This window comes from Triplophysa rosa, linkage group LG5 (genome assembly GCF_024868665.1).
Source record: "Triplophysa rosa linkage group LG5, Trosa_1v2, whole genome shotgun sequence".
In the NCBI taxonomy this organism is placed as follows: Eukaryota; Metazoa; Chordata; class Actinopteri; order Cypriniformes; family Nemacheilidae; genus Triplophysa; species Triplophysa rosa.
The window spans coordinates 29,095,595-29,109,352 of record NC_079894.1 but is presented as its reverse complement, the minus strand read 5'-3'; the positions used below and the strand labels follow the sequence as shown (position 1 = coordinate 29,109,352).

At 40.6% G+C, this 13,758-nt stretch overlaps 1 pseudogene; it reads left to right on the top strand.

Moving 5' to 3' along the window:
- LOC130554839 (uncharacterized) overlaps positions 1–12,798 on the top strand; it is a 59,806-nt pseudogene extending 47,008 nt beyond the window's left edge.
- The last annotated feature ends 960 nt before the right edge of the window (positions 12,799–13,758 follow it).

The following is a 13,758-nucleotide window of genomic DNA, read 5'->3' as shown; positions in this document are numbered from 1 at the left end:
CACCCATCGCAATTCAGCATTCACAGCTAATTTTATTATTAACTTTACTATTTAACCTTTTAAAATGAAATAATCTTTAAATAACATAATGTAAGCTGTTATTGTTAAACTTTATGTAGGCTATTTATATTAAATATTGTATATACTGTACTTTGAATTAGGTTTATTAAAACATCTCCAAATATCACTGGATAAATATACACATCTTACAATTTCCAACAGTTAAAGGATGTTAATAGTGAAGTATTTTAACTCCAGAAGATTGCATATCATTACTCTTGTCCACTTATTAGGCAATATTTGATGCATTGGGTCAAAGATAGTTGTGGCCTAATGGTCAGAGAGACAGATTTAAAACTTGATTCCCAGGCTGGCAGGGTTCCAAGGCTTTATTAGGTGACACCCAATGGGATTACCATGGCATATTGTTCACATATTTAAATTCTTATTATAATTTTAAATCCATTTACATAAAAAATACATAAAAAACTTAGACTTAAGGTTTTTCATACTGACTGTATTCCTTTAAAATGTCGTTCTGATCCTGAGCCTCCTCCTACAGTTTAGTATTGAAAGGCCTTTCTCCAAATTACAATTAGCCTTTCAGGATAGGCCGTTTCCACCTCTTTTAACATTTGGAAAGCCGTGGCCTTTTAGCAAACAAAGTCAAAAGAAACAAACAAAAAACTAAATGTATGTGTATTTGAAAGGGATATATAAAGGCTACATGATTATTATGTATATATGACTGGGCCTAACATATTAAACCTCTACCTCATGTCACAGCAGACCTTCATCCTCTGCTGTAAATTAATTATATAGTGTAGCGTACTGAAAAGTATTGCACATTTTTTTCCCCAAAGTTATGACCAATGTAGTCGTTTCTAGAATTAAAAGAGTCTCTATTAATATGACTATATCAGCAAATGTTGCAAATAAAGCTGATACAATGCAAAATCAGTTTTCAGAAAACCAAATAAAGATGGATTTTTTAAGGAACATACAGAGAAGGAACAAAAAAGAGGTTTAATAATGCCTTCAAAATGACCATTGTGATACACAACACAATTTTGGTAAAATACCATGGTAAACACGTTAAAATTACAGTTACAAACATCTCAACAAATCTACAGTTTATGTAACAAAGATAGCCATGATGAGTATATATTTTAAATATTATAGTATAAAAATAGTGCATATATTTAAAATATTTATATCTTTAATTAAATAATTAATTTATAGCGTTTATAGTTTTATAAACACATAACCTAAATAATTTAATTTTATGATTTTGATCTCACACTTTATACACTGATGCAGATTTAAGTCTGTGAAAAAAACTCTGATTTATAACGTTGTTTTACAAAACAAAAACTTTAAGCGTCCCGGCCGTTTCCATGGTTACTCGTGAACTCTGTGATCCATTGACAATGTCTTCATGTTGTTTCTGTGAGCGCGCGTTAACTCTGGGTATCTTTCGGGAGGTTGATTAAACTAACTCTTCTCAGGTGATTTGGAACCGACATACCCCGAGTAAGCAAGGTTTGGGTTAATCAACCGAGAGTTCAGGGTTTAGCTGACGGTAAGTTAACCCTGCTTTCTGGAATACACCCCTGGTGTGAGCAAAAATGCTTTTGATGTTAGGTATTTGCTTACAATTACAAAAAATGAACACTTTGTAGACGGTCCCTAGCTGTGTCACGCCTCCCAAGACTGACATCAGTGGACAAATTCGCATTCGGTAGGACATTAAACGAATGCTTGCGCACTTTTTTTTCTATTTTGCAGATTGGAGTTGTTTGTCATAAATGCCGGAGATTATTATTTGTAAATAATAATCTTCTTGTACGTATAATTACTAAGCTATAATTAATAAGCTATTGAAGGCAGAAGTCCGAATGTGCGAATATGAAACCAACTTTATCGCAGTGGTCCAATAGCGTCTGGCTGCAGACGAGCTGCACTCTCAGACACATGCACTCTCAGCCGCGCATGCGCACTCGGACACATGCACTCTGAGCCGCATGCACTCGGACACGTGCGCTGTCAGACAGACGCTTGTTTTAGGTACACGCATAGGCCACTTGTAAGTATTTTTATTCATTTCGTACAAGATTAAGTTGAAGTAAAACTGTTGAAGTAAAAGTGTTGTTTTTAATTATCAGGTAAATGTTATTGAAAACGATCCTGATATTTAACGTTATCCTATATATCTCGCAGGCACAGGCCCCTCGATGTTGTTAGAGGGAGCCCTTACGAAAATTGACCATGGTTTTACTAGAGTTAAAACCAAAAAACTTGGTTACTGTAGTAAAACAATGGTTATCACAAAATAACCATGGTTTTGAAAACCATGTTTTTGTAAAAATCATAGTAAACGATGGTAACTGTAGTAAAATCATGGTTTTGCCCCAAGTAATCAATGCACCAAAAAACCATGGTTACTACACTTGTACCACAAAAAAACATGGTTTATTTTCGTAAGGGAGGGTTCAGCGACTGCTAAAAAAAGTAAGTATATTTATTTAATTCATAGAATATTAGATAGATGTAAACGTTTTGTTTTAGTTTATGAGACAATGTTATCGAAAACGATCCTGATATCTATCTAAATATATCCCGTCTGTGCTAATTGGGTACTTTTCCTTCATACAGTAGCTAAATTAGTGAAGAATGATCTAAATTCATTTTCTTTTAGACGGTTAAAATATTGAGTGTTTCACTGGCTCTGGGCTGTTGTTTTAAAAAGTGACAGGGAAGTTTTAATAAGACTAGCTTTATTTAATTGTTTAGACGAAGTGTTACTTAACATGATTTAATATGAAGTGGGAATCTTTAAAAGAACAAGTCATTTTTATATTGTTAACAATGGTTCTTTAAAACGAGATATACATGGAATACGACAAAAATGTAAAGAATATAATACACATCAGAATGATTTTCATTTCTGTTTTTTCAATTTATGCTTACAGATGCTGTTCAGGAAGTTCAGGCTGACTGGAAAGTGCATATAAAAAATGCAATCATTATTCAAGGTAAAGATTAGTGTATTTCAAAATGATTACAATGTGTCTGTTGCCTTTCAAGACATATTGCACACTTACTGTCGCACACACTATCAAACTCTCTCATACACTACTATAATGTCTCTCAAGCACTATCAAACTCATTCACTATCAATCTCTGTCGCACATATAACTAAAGTCATTTATGCTCACACTACCAAACCATAAGCGTAAAAATGGCATGTTGTCATGACAAACTAAGGATGTATTTTTTCCAATAACAGGAAGAGCCTTAACGTACAGGTAACTTGAACACATTACTTTGTAGCAGCTCCTCAGGAAAAGTACCAGTTACTTTTAAAAAAATGTAGTACTCAAGGAAACAGGCTCAAACTTCATATTTGCTTTTTTAGGTAGATGAAACCAGTCTCTTCACCCTTGAGTTTCCACTGGAGAAACAGGTGGTTCAGTCTCCACGAAAAGTAGGTTTTGTTAGAGGGGTTGCAGCCATTATTGTTCAGCATATTTTTCCTTATCCTCATTTGCATTGTTCTTTTCTTAGGTGCATGTCATGACGGATCTTAAGACTGCCTGGCAGTGTTGCTTGGAGAACTCTGGGGATCTTCTTGTCTCACTTCAGCTATCTCGTATACTGTGCATGGAGGATGAAGAAGCTGCTGAGGCCTTGGAACGGTTCTTCAGTGCAGAGTTCATAGAGGACAATCTTGTAGAGCCACTGATATTTGTTTTTACATTTATGCAGGACATTTTGGTGCTGCCCTCGTCCACCCTCCAAGAACTATATACATCTAGAGCAGGGGTGGGGAACCTTGATCCTGGAGGGCCACTGTCGTGCAGTGTTTATCTCCAACCTAATCAAACACACCTGAACCGGCTCATTGAAGTCTTCAGGATTACTAGAATCTTCACGACAGGCGTTTGTTTGAGCTTGTTGGAGCCAAACTCTTCAGGACAGTGGCCCTCCAGGATCAAGGTTCCCCACCCCTGATTTAGAGTAAGAAAAGGACTGTGAAAATGACTATGGACCCCTCACATCCAAGCCATCATCTCTTTGAACTTTTAGCTGTCTGGTCGGCGCTACAGAGCAATAAGCACCAAAACAACCAGACACAAAAAAAATGTTCTTCCCTCACGCAATCTACGTCATGAAGTTAAATGTTCTACCCACTGTGCAATTAATAACATTGTGCAATAGTAAGCAAATGTAATACTAATTATATCCACCTGATAATAGTCTATTTTTATATCATTTTTGTGTAAATTATTTTTCGTTATGCTGTATATAGCACATATTTTGTAGATACAATATACATACATGCATAGTTTTACACTCAATCTTATTTTTATTCTATTCTTTTTTATATATAGAAAACCTGTGTATTGTATTGTGTTATGGACTCTGTGCTGCTGTTTTTGTGCAATGGATGCTTCTTTCACCATAACAAATTTATTGTATGTGCAGATATACTTCACAATAAAGCTCTTTCTGATTCTATTTTTTAGAGAATGTGGTGGACAACATGCATCTCGAAATCTTTTGTCAAGCACGAAATTGAAAAACATAGTTGTCCATTTTTTTAACGTTATGATTTTATATTATACATGGAAAAGTTTTATTTAATAATGTAATAACGTTAATTAGTAATGTATATTGCCATTAACCTTTTATGTAGGCACGTATGCGAAGTAATCAGACATTATTAGTGTAGATGTTCAATAATGTCTTTCAGGTAGAATTTTGTATAAACTGCGCCGTGACCTGAATCGCCAGTCTTTACGGTACTAGCAAAAATCTCCACCTGTTGAAGATAGTATTTTACAGTCCACATCGTGAAATACTTTTTCATTTTCATGTATTTTCAGGCGGTTTTAACAGGACGTTCTTTTATGTCGTGCCGTTTGTAAACGGTATTTTGACTAATTTCCGTCTTCGACCCACTTACACAGTGCGCATGTGCGGCTGAGAGTGCATGTGTCTGAGTGCGCATGCGCGGCTGAGAGTGCATCTGGCCTGAGAGTGCATCTGGTCTGTAGACAGTAGTGCGTGAGTCTGCTATTTACCCTGTTACGTTGTTTTAACTGTTGAACTGGACTGTTGCCTGTTGTTAGTTAAGATTATTGAGCTTGTTTATTTAATTATTCGTTAGTCGTTGACTAATTGCTAAGGTGTTAGCGTTTTTTGTTCCGTTGGTGCTGAAGTCACATTAAATTGCCGTTAGCCGCTCGTTACGGCTTGACATCATAATTTTGCACTTAAAAAGCATGGAGCAAGTTTGTTTGCTGTTTGATCCGTGGCCCATTCAAGTCGTCCAGGCTTTGTTTTGCTAATCGAGAAGGCGTGTTCCAGCGACCGTAAGTGCATTTAAACTGCCCGCTTAAAGGTAACTTAGAAGAAGCGAATATCATCACAGGTCTGCGGTAGTGCGTGAGTCTGCTATTTACCCTGTTACGTTGTTTTAACTGTTGAACTGGACTGTTGCCTGTTGTTAGTTAAGATTATTTGAGCTTGTTTATTTAATTATTCGTTAGTCGTTGACTGATTGCTAAGGTGTTAGCGTTTTTTGTTCCGTTGGTACTGAAGTCACATTAAATTGCCGTTACACCCGTTTCATACCGCACGCGTAACTGTGCGTTCAGACCACCGCCGTCGAGAGCGTCAAAAATCGCTCTGGCCGCCCTGCCAACACCGCTGTAGAAAGAGTATTGGGCGCGCTGACGCTCTGACGTAGATCGAAATCTTATCTTGTATTTAAAGGGGCCGCAAGCAAACAAGCTTGTTGATCTTGTGCAGACTGACCACAAGAGATTGATCGGTGGAAAAAACTTTATTGTAGTTACACGTTTGCTAACGAAATAAACCAATTAAAAGCCATTTGTGTGGTGTGGCTTTTGTGTTCATGGTTAAGTGCTAGTCTAATTTTAACATTATAGGAGGCATTTACTAGCCTTGGTCTTTAATTAACATTAATTTGTGTGCAAACCTACATTACAAACTCTCCTGGTCAAAGTGTAACGTTAGCTTTAATGCAGTTGGTCAAAGCTGTGTTATTTTGAGCAAATGAATTTCATTCCCGCTGGAAAACAAGCGTTCTGTTATTGCATATAAATGTTGCATATAAATAGTTTATTTAATATTCTGCAGCAGTAACACTGTTTTGCATGCTCTGGCGCTAAAGTTAGCATGAAATTCCCGCTTATTTACAGAAAATGTATAACGTTAATGCACATATTCAGCAACTCACCAGGAAAACAAACAATCTCAGACACCTTGGTCCACGGATATTTTTTTTATTTATGTCCCTGTACGCAAACAGGGACGCGTCGTTTAGGATTGGGAAACCCGCCACAGCAATTACCAACTTCTCCTCCATTTTGCTTGGGAACTAATGTGGTCGGAACCAAAGTTTACAGGGCTGTTTTCTCTGGAATCATCTCAAGCAATGGACTTCTACGTTCTGATTGGTTGCCGCCGAACCGCGTCATAGCTTATTACCATAAAGTTGAGAGACTCGGAAAGTCGGAGGCTCGGAGCATCCAGTACAATTTCCAAGAGCACTGACTTTCAGCCGAGCATTTAGATATAATTCATTATATCATAATTTAAAATGAATTATATCTTGCTCGGCTGAAAGTCAGTTCCACACACGGTATAGCGTCAGTCTCTTCACGGAGGTAAATGGCAATATGTCCCGTAGGTAATGTGACTGGTAATTTAAGTGGGCAAGTCTATTTTTGCTGCGCTGCTAACGCTCAATTAAAGCGACAGTGCATTCTTCACGGGCAAAATCCACATGGATTGACAGGAAAAAGTAACACTTTTACCTTTAAAGCACGTAAGTGGTGTCAAATGTGTTTTTAACAGTCGCCATGAGTTTCAAAAAGACTTTTGCCAGGAGTTTGTTTTTTGCCAAAACCACAACAGCACATTTAAAGGATTTATAATACAAGTATATCTTAGATGTTATGCTTATATTGCAAATGAAGGAGTGGAAAACGATCGCATTAAGCTGTCAGTGTACTGTCTGAAATCCACTGTCATCATCACCTTCTGAAAAAACAGATAAAACTACATAGACAACGTGTTATATGCTTATATTACATATGTGTGAGAAAAGCGATCGCATCACAAGTCAGTCACTCTCTCCTATGGTGAGTTGACCACCTTAAGTGACTTTGTATCCTTCAAAGCACGATGGGGTTTTTATTTATAACTTGTACTACACAGATCTAAAAGAGCATGAAACAGGCGGATATAACAAATCATAGTTATGCAATCTACTTAAAAGGCTTTGATTGAGTTCTGGAAGATATTTTGCTCATTGATGTATGTAAATAACGTAATGTGAAATTGCATTGTTATACTGTGGTAACAGTTACCCAGGCAGCGCGGTGCACAGTGCATACGCTGCCGGTATGAAAGGACAATGAGCACGCGCTGCTAACGCTTTCCCTACGTGCTGCTGCCGCTCCGCCTACGCTCTGCTTACGTGTGCGGTATGAAACGGGTGTTACGCTGGTAACTTAGGAGAAGCGAATATCATCACAGGTCTGCGGTAGTGCGTGAGTCTGCTATTTACCCTGTTGCGTTATTTTAACTGTTGAACTGGGGCCCGTTTCAATAAGGAGGTTCAACCCAACCCTAGGTTAAACCTTGAACTCAGATTTGATTTACTTAGAAATTAGAAACTTTGAGTTTTTGGTTTCAGAACAGCTGATTTGAGTTAGTTCAATTTACCCTGGGTAGGCTTACCCTGGGTTAAGCATGTGCACCACGACTATAAAAAGCCATCATCAATGGAGCTCCGATATTACGATTCACCATGGCAACGGCACCAAAAAAAGCAACATGGCGGCAGAAAGCACTTGAGAGTGAGGCACACTTTCCGCTATGCATACAGTGGATTTACAGATGTCCTGAAAATGACTTAAGTTTTAATGAATAAATTGATAAATGTACCAATAAACAATCAATAATTAATCATTAAATGAATGAAACAACAGAAATAAAACAGAAATAATAAAAAATTGTATGTTTTCACTCGCCATGAGTGCTCTAGTTACGAGAATAACAAGTCATGGTGTATAGGACACCTGTAGGGCGTCAGACTCTCGTGCAAAATTATACTGATCGCCGGTTCGAACCCTGCTCTGAACAGATTTCGGTTGGAATGGCTGCACATCAGAGTGACTTGTTTTTATTACCTTTATCGCTTCATGTATGTCTGTATTTATTAATTTCTTTATTCATGCACTTTATTATACACTTTATTAAGTCATTTCTCTTTGTCCATAGAAAATTACGCTCTGATGTAATACACGTACGGTGGCTGATGTTATTGATGTAAGGATGGATGAGATATAGTTTGATATATCTAATTCACTGTAAAGAAAAACGGTACAGTTTTAATAAAAATGCACAGGGAAATGACAAAATTCCACTCGGTTCCTAAATTGCTCTCCTGAAATCAGAGAACATTCCAATGAATTAATGCAGCCACTTCATGAATCCTCTATAAAAGCACATATGACACATAAGTCACTGAGATGGTCTCTTTGTGATCATAATGTGTGCCATGAATGACTGTATTAATGAATGAATGAATGAGTTACACCACTTGCGCTTTAAAAGGGGGAGGAGATCGAAATAAACTCTGGGTTTACCAAAGAAAACCTGCTCCCGACCAGGTTAGGTTCACAGAGTAAGTTACTATGGTTACTGACTCTGAGTAGAAGTTACCTCTCCTTTATAAATGGGCTTGAGTTACCCCGCTTTCTCGGGTTTGACATACCTCACATTCTGAAACGGAAAACCCAGAGTTTCCCTCATTTCAGGGTTAATATACTCAGAGTTTTCACTAAACCTCCTTTCTGAAACGGGCCCCTGGACTGTTGCCTGTTGTTAGTTAAGATTATTTGAGCTTGTTTATTTAATTATTCGTTAGTCGTTGACTGATTGCTAAGGTGTTAGCGTTTTTTGNCTTGTTTATTTAATTATTCGTTAGTCGTTGACTGATTGCTAAGGTGTTAGCGTTTTTTGTTCCGTTGGTACTGAAGTCACATTAAATTGCCGTTAGCCGCTCGTTACGGCTTGACATCATAATTTTGCACTTAGAAAGCACGGAGCAAGTTTGTTTGCTGTTTGATCCATGGCCCATTCAAGTTATTCAGGCTTTGTTTTGCTAATCGAGAAGTAGGGCTGTGCAATTAATCGAAAATTAATTGTAATCGTCAATTTTGGCTTCAACAATTACAAAAACAAAATAATCGAGGTAAAACGATTATTGTGCCACATTCCATTTTGCATGGATCCTCTCTTTTCTCGTGGTATAAATCCACAGCGCACCCCTTTCCTTACAGTGGTTCAGCTGTGCTATTTCTTTGCATTTATTTTTCAGTTGAATTCACAGTTTAAAAGCAAAGTTATTTATTTTTTATGTTGTTTTAAAAGTTAATGAGTAATCGTGTTAAATAATCGGGATCTCAATATTGGCCAAAATAATTGTGATTATGTTTTTTGTCATAATCGAGCAGCCCTATCGAGAAGGCATGTTCCAGCTGTAATCTGTTCGCGCTAATCTCAACACATAATTAAGCAGTGCCTCTGCGCTGGTGCAGTAAGCGTCAGCCCTCCTCGTGTGAAGATCGACGAGAGTAAAGACCTGCGACTCTACCTGCGCGACTCCACCGAGCAAAGACACCGGCAAGGCACATCACTACATTTAACATAAGTTTTGTTTTTATTTACGTGTATACTAACACTCAGCCACACCCGCTGCTCTCTCCACAAACTACTCCTTCTCTCACTCTCCCCGCCAAACTGGAAGAGGAGGACGCACAGGTTTGCTTATCAACAAAATATTCCCCACTATCTTCCCTATGCAACAACTATTCATTTGAATACCATGCTGTTAATATCACTTTTCCCACTCAGATCAGTTTTGTTGTAGATTACAGCCCCCCAGGTCCTCTTCACAACTTCATTGAAGAGTTAGATGTGTTGCTCTTGTAGTCTTCGGGGACTTCAACATCCACCTAGAGAAACCCTATGCCTCTGACTTCCACACCCTCACCGCCTCGTTCAACCTCAAGCGCCTCGCCACAGCCTGTGCTCACAGATCAGGAAACCAGCTTGATCTCATCTACACCCGTAACTGCACCACAGATAACATTCAAGTCTCACCTCTTCACATTTCTGACCACTTCTTCATCACTTTCAACATGCTCCTTCCTATATGCACTACACCAACACCTTCACCCGTTTATTTTAGACGGAACCTTCGCTCTCTCTCCCCTAGCACCCTCTCTGCTAAAGTCACATCCTCTCTTCCCTCCAACTTTGCATCTCTAGATGTTGACACCGCCATCGACACCTTATGCTCAACACTTACATCCTGTCTAGATAACCTTTGTCCTCTGTCCTCCAGACCAGCTCGCGCCACCCCCTCCTGCCCCTGGCTGTCTGACATCCTCCGTGAACAACGGCGTACACTCAGGGCTGCTGAAAGGAAATGGCGCAAGACCAAGAATCCTGCTGAACTAGGGGACTACCAGTCACTACTCTCCTCCTTCTCTGCTAGTGTTACCACAGCTAAAACTTCTTTCTATACCACCAAGGTGAGCAATGCACCTAACACTCGGCAGCTTTTCAAGACGTTTAACTCTCTCCTTTGCCCCCTCCTCCCCCACCCACTTCATCTTTGACCGCGGAGGACTTTGCTGTATTTTTCACTGAGAAAATATCATTCATCAGCGAACAATTCTTAGCACGTCAGACCTCGGTAGACACCACCCTCACTTCAAACATTGAACTCTCCTCTTTCACCCCACTGACTGACACTGAAGTCACCAGACTTCTCTCCAGCCACCCCACCACCTGTCCCCTTGACCCAATACCCTCCCATCTCCTTCAGGCAACATTCAAGTCACACCTCTTCACATTTCTGACCACTTCTTCATCACTTTCAACATGCTCCTTCCTATATGCACTACACCAACACCTTCACCCGTTTATTTTAGACGGAACCTTCGCTCTCTCTCCCCTAGCACCCTCTCTGCTAAAGTCACATCCTCTCTTCCCTCCAACTTTGCATCTCTAGATGTTGACACCGCCACCGACACCTTATGCTCAACACTTACATCCTGTCTAGATAACCTTTGTCCTCTGTCCTCCAGATCAGCTCATGCCACCCCTCCTGCCCCTGGCTGTCTGACATCCTCCGTGAACAACGGAGTACACTCAGGGCTGCTGAAAGAAAATGGCGCAAGACCAAGAATCCTGCTGACCTAAGGGACTACCAGTCACTACTCTCCTCTTTCTCTGCTAGTGTTACCACAGCTTTCTATACCACCAAGGTGAGCAATGTACCTAACACTCGGCAGCTTTTCAAGACGTTTAACTCTCTTCTTTGCCCCCCCTCCCCCACCCACTTCATCTTTGACCGCGTAGGACTTCGCTGTATTTTTCACCGAGAAAACATCATCCATCAGCGAACAATTCTTAGCACGTCAGACCTCGGTAGACACCACCCTCACTTCAAACATTGAACTCTCCTCTTTCACCCCACTGACTGACCCCACTCTCCAGCCACCCCACCTGTCCCCTTGACCCAATACCCTCCCATCTCCTTCAGGCCACATCCAGCACACTCGCACCTGCACTCACACACATCATCAACACTTCCCTGCTCACTGGCACCTTTCCAGCCACATTCAAAGAGGCCCAGGTCACACCCCTACTGAAGAAACCCACATTGGACCCCTCTACTACCGACAGTTACGGACCTGTCTCTCTGCTCCCATTTATTGCAAAAACACTTGAAAGGGCAGTTTTCAACCAGGTGTCGTCCTACCTATCCCAGAACAAACTACTGGATGTCAAGCAGTCTGGCTTCAAAACAAACCACTCCACTGAGAGTGCACTGCTATCGGTCACAGAAGCACTGCGGCTAGCCAAGGCGGAATCTAAATCCTCGGTCCTGTTTCTGCTAGACCTTTCTGCGGCGTTTGACACCGTCAATCACCAGATACAGCTAGCAACCCTGTCATCTCTAGGAATCTCAGGCTCTCCTCTCCGCTGGTTCAAATCCTACCTCTCCGGCAGATCCTCCAGGGTGTCATGGAGGGGCTCACTGTCCACTGCTCACCACATGATCACTGGGGTCCCTCAGGGATCGGTGCTTGGACCGCTGCTTTTTTCCATATACACGACATCCTTGGGACCCATCATACGGGCACACGGCTTCTCCTATCACTGTTATGCTGACGACACCCAGATCTACATCTCGTTTCACCCAGACGATACCACTGTAGCAGCTCGCATTACAGCCTGCCTAGAGGACATCTCGGCTTGGATGAAAGAACATCACCTCCAGCTGAACCCGGCCAAGACAAAACTACTCGTGTTTCCGGCACACCCCACGGTGCAACACGATCTCACCATCCAACTTGGCAATACCAGAATCACTCCTTCCAAAACAGCCAGGAACCTCGGAGTCATATTTGATGAACAGCTGTCCTTCAATGATCACATTGCAAAGACAATGCGGTCATGCCGATATGCCTTATTCAACATTAGAAAGGTTAGACCCTATCTCACTGAGCATGCGGCACAACTCCTTGTCCAGGCCCTGGTAATCTCAAGGTTGGACTACTGCAATGCTCTCCTTGCTGGTCTTCCTGCAAAGGCTATCAAACCGCTCCAGCTGGTCCAGAATGCAGCAGCATGCTTCATCTTCCAACAGCCCAAAAGGGCTCATGTGACGGCCCTTTTCATCTCTCTCCACTGGCTACCAGTTGAAGCCCGTATCAGATTCAAGTCACTAATGCTTGCCTACAGGACTATCACTGGATCTGCACCGACATACTTTCACACACTCCTACACCCCATCAAGATCCTTGCATTCAGCAAACCAGCGGCGTCTTGTACTGCCTTCCCATAAGGGCAGTAAATCTCTTTCCCGCTCATTCTCATTCACAACTCCTTCCTGGTGGAACATTCTTCCTAATTCGGTCCGGTCAACCACATCTCTCACAACATTCAAAAAACTACTTAAAACCATCTCTTCTGTGAATACTTGACAGACAAATGAAAAAAAAAGCTAAAAAAAAAAAAAAAGCTAGACCACTACCTGTTTATCTCAACAGGTATTGGTCTAGCTTTTGTTGAAACTAGTAACTTTGTATTGGCACCTATTGCATTATTGCTCCTGTATGACATATCTCTTATTGCTCCTTAAACTCTTTGTAACTCGCTTTGGATAAAAGCGTCTGCTAAATGACTAAATGTAAATGTAAATAATTAAACATCATTAAAAAAACAACAACAAGCAGGCCACGTACAGGAGGGGAGATAATGGACACCCCTGACGGACACCACTGTGTATATCAACCACTTTTGAAAGATGCCCATTTACAAGGATTCTGCTGACAGAGCCGTTGTACAGCAGTCCCACCCACGCTATAAACCTCCCTGGGAATCCCATTTTTTGCAGTACCCGGAACAGGTACTGGTGCGAGATTTGGTCAAATGCTTTTTCAAGTCTAAATTTAGAACTGCTAGCCGAATGTTTCTGTCTCTCACGTAACAGATAGTATCTCTGATCAGCACTAAGCTGTCCGTGATCTTCCTCCCAGGCACAGCACAAGCTTGATCCGAGTGGATTACGTCCTCTAAAACCGTCGACATACGGGTTGCTAAAACCTTGCTAACAAGTTTCAGGTCGAAATTTAAAAG